The sequence below is a fragment of the Odontomachus brunneus genome, unplaced genomic scaffold (genome assembly GCF_010583005.1).
Source record: "Odontomachus brunneus isolate Ranch 3 - 2012 unplaced genomic scaffold, Obru_v1 Obru_scaffold_204, whole genome shotgun sequence".
Lineage (NCBI taxonomy): Eukaryota > Metazoa > Arthropoda > Insecta > Hymenoptera > Formicidae > Odontomachus > Odontomachus brunneus.
In genome coordinates, this window is record NW_022639654.1 from 161179 (window position 1) to 164856 (window position 3678).

The 3678-nt window shown below is 32.3% G+C and overlaps 1 protein-coding gene and 1 long non-coding RNA gene across 3 annotated transcripts in view; one reads left to right on the top strand and one right to left on the bottom strand.

Moving 5' to 3' along the window:
- Window positions 1-3678, bottom strand: part of LOC116852173 — a 292000-nt gene that overhangs the window by 46959 nt on the left and 241363 nt on the right. The gene's annotated exons all lie outside the window — the stretch shown is intronic.
- Window positions 1-3678, top strand: part of LOC116852177 — a 111304-nt gene that overhangs the window by 24125 nt on the left and 83501 nt on the right. The window lies entirely within an intron of this gene.

The window sequence follows — 3678 nt, forward strand, 5'->3', positions numbered from 1 at the left end:
ATATATATATATATATATATATATATATATATATATATATATATATATATATATATATTAGATGTATAACTAAGTTCCCGTCGTTTTTCATCAAAAGTACTTTATTAATATAAAAGAAACAGTACAGTTGTTTTAATCAAAATATTTGCCATTTGCATCTATCACCTTTTATCATCTTTTTGGCAGCATATGGATGCGAAAGAATGGCTCGTCTTTCGATAAAATCGTCTTCCCTCTCAATTTTCTAACATCTGTTTTATTTCGAAAGTGTGTATCACAGAGGCTGTGTTGCATCGATCGGAATAAATGATAATCAGACGGCGTTATGTCTGGAGAGTACGCTGGGTGAGGAAGAACTTCCCATTCCAGATCATACAATGTTTGTTTGATCGCACGAGTAACATGAGGCCGCGCGTTGTAATGGAGCAAAATGACTTTGCGCCGTTTTGAGGCCACATGTCGGCTACATGTCGGCCGCTTCTCTTGAAGTGCTTGGTTCAAATGATTTCATTGATCCACATAACGTTCTGCTGTGAACGTTTGACCCAGTGAAAGGAGCTCATAATAGAGATGAGCCTCCATGTTCATCCTACCAGATACAGAAGAGTAGCTTCTTGCCGTGTATGTTACGTTTTAGTCGTTGGTTTGCCCGGGATTCACTCACGATTTTTTACGCTTAGTAAATCCATTTTTCGTCGCCTGTTACGATTTTCCACAAGAAACTTTTCTTTTGCTATATTGACTTTTCTTTTGTTGTCTTGTCAACAGTGCGAGACAAGTGTTGAAACGTCGTGCACAATTTTCCTCGGTCAACTGGTGCGGCATCCATTTTTCTTCCTTTTAGATTTTTCCTATTGCGTGCAATCGCTTAGAAATAGCGGCTTGAGTCACTCCAAGTTGTGTTGCAAGCTCTTTTTGCGTCTGACTTGAATTTTTATCCAAAAGAGCTTGCATCTTCTCGTCTTTGATTGTTTCAGGCCGTCCAGAGCGCGGTCGATCACTCACGTCGAATTCTACTTTTAAATTTTGTAAATCAATCTCGGCACGTTCTTTCTGCCACAACATTGTCGCCATACGTCTCACAAATAATTCTGGTTGCTTCAGCTGCGGTCTTACCGCGATGAAAATAATGAAGCATGCAATGGCGAAGATGTACCGTTTCAACGTTCATGTTTCGTTGAACTAAAACTATATTTAACTGTGAAGTAGCCAACCGTCATAGCATTGTTGGAATGTATATTAACCAACTTTACTAATAAAACAAAACAAATATTAGCCTCAACAGCCTCAATATGCCGTTGTCAATACCATTTGAAGTAAGCGGCGGGAACTTAGTTATACACCTAATATCAGGATTGATAACGTTACTTTATAAAAGTAATTCATTATCGTTACCGTTATTTTCTCTAAAATGTAACTCGTTATAGTTACTCGTTACAAATTTTAAAAAGTAACTCGTTACAGTTACCGTTATTTAAAAAGTAACGAATCATTACTTTTTCGTTACTTTTTTAAATGCTAAAATAAGACTAATTATGAGTTTGATAAGGGAATATGTGGAATATGGATATGAGCATGATGTAAATATAAAGGTGTACCGTGAATGCGCAGTCGTCCAAAATAATAGCTAATCAAAAATGGCCAAGAATGTTAGAATCCAATATGGTTGCTGACAGTACACACGTCGTTGTGTTATATATTATAAGAAGTTAAGAGGTAATATAAAAGTAAAAGAATATTAACAACATATTGTAAGTATTTTTATATAAATAACGCAATGAATATCTAGTGCTACAAACTTATACGATATATACATATATATATATATATATATATATATATATATATATATACACACACACACACACATATATATATATATATATATATATATATATATATATATATATATATATTACAGATTTTAAGTTTAAATACATATTAGTAATGTACGAATTTTGGGCATTTAAATTTCGCGGCTGCATTCCTGTTTATTTCTAATTGGTTCACTACATATTACTATGCGTGATCATCACATTGCGTCATCATGCGCCTTTATATTTACATCATGGATAGAATAAATTGAAATATAGGTATATCTGATACATTATCTCTCTCTTAAGGATAGATTCCTGAGGTAATTTGAAGAAAAAAATCCTAATGCAAAAATGTCGAGGCTATAATACTTTTCAAATTATAAACGATTAAAGTTGACCAATTATATTGGCTAAAGTACGCGCGCTCAGGTACGGTACAATATACAATGGTACAGATACATGTACATAAGTGAGAATTTGCATAAGATATGAAATTAGTTGTAAATTCCTGAAAGAAACGTTAAATGTGTGACAGCTTACTGATTCTCATAAATGTATTGTGTGATATATATTTTATTTGTGTGATATATATATATATTTTATTCATAACATTTTGACGAGATTGTTATTATATGCAATATGTTTATTTAAATGATAGAAAAGGCAGATTATTATTACATATATTGTTGTATGTATAGAACTTTCGTATCAATATTTGGAAAAGGGACGAAATGTGCATGTACCTATACTACTGTGTGTTGTACCGTATCTGAGCGCGCGTACTTTAGCCAGTATAATTGGTCAAATTTAATCGTTTATAATTTGAAAAGTATTGTAGCCTCGCTATTTTTGTATTAGGATTTTCTTATTAAAATTATTTCAGGAATCCGCCCTTAAGAGATAATGCGGTGGTGACGGGACACACTGTATATTTGAGATATATCTGATTGGATATCGCTCGTCGCATCGTATATTGCGCTTGCTATGAGACCATTAACGATTAGCGACGAGCGATGAACGATATCTAATCAGAACTCTGCTTTAAGAAGAAATAAGAGTTCTCATTGGATATCGCTCATCGCTCGTTGCTAATCCAGTGTACAAAGACTAAGCCATAGGCTTAAAACATAACTAAAGTGACCAATCACAGTCATGATTGCAATCTGCCAGATTGAGGATGGACTATGATTGGTCATTTTGTTTATTGTTACTGGTTTATGTATAGGCCGAATTTAATAGATTTAAAATAAAAAAATAACTATTAGAGTAACGAATTAATCGTTATCGTAATATAGTTACCGTAAATGTAATTATGTTACTGTTACAGTTACCGATCAGAAAAAGTAACGTTGTTACCGTCATAGTTACCGAAAAAAAGTAACTGTAACGGTTACAAGTAACTCGTTACTTCCCAACTCTGATAGATATATATATATATATATATATATATATATATATATATATATATATATATATATATATATTATATATTTTATATATATATACAGGATGTCTCACATTCTTCTCCGAGCATTTTGTGGGGACGTAGAACAGGTTAAGGTGAACATAAAAGTCCTATATCGTTTTACGATATTCGCAATAATTATCGAGATATTAATTGTAGAAAATTTGTGAATAATCATGCAGGATATGGTAAATGAGTTATAATAGCGACGACTGCCAATGTGTACTTATATTTTAGGTCAAATTGAACAAAAAAGTCCTCTACCATTTTGCAAATAATCACATTTGCAAATAGATTTTTAATTATTAATTAAAGAAGATGAGTGCATTATCACGCAAAATAGTGCAATAATCTTCTTTAATTAATAATTAATAATCTATGTGATTATTTGGAAAA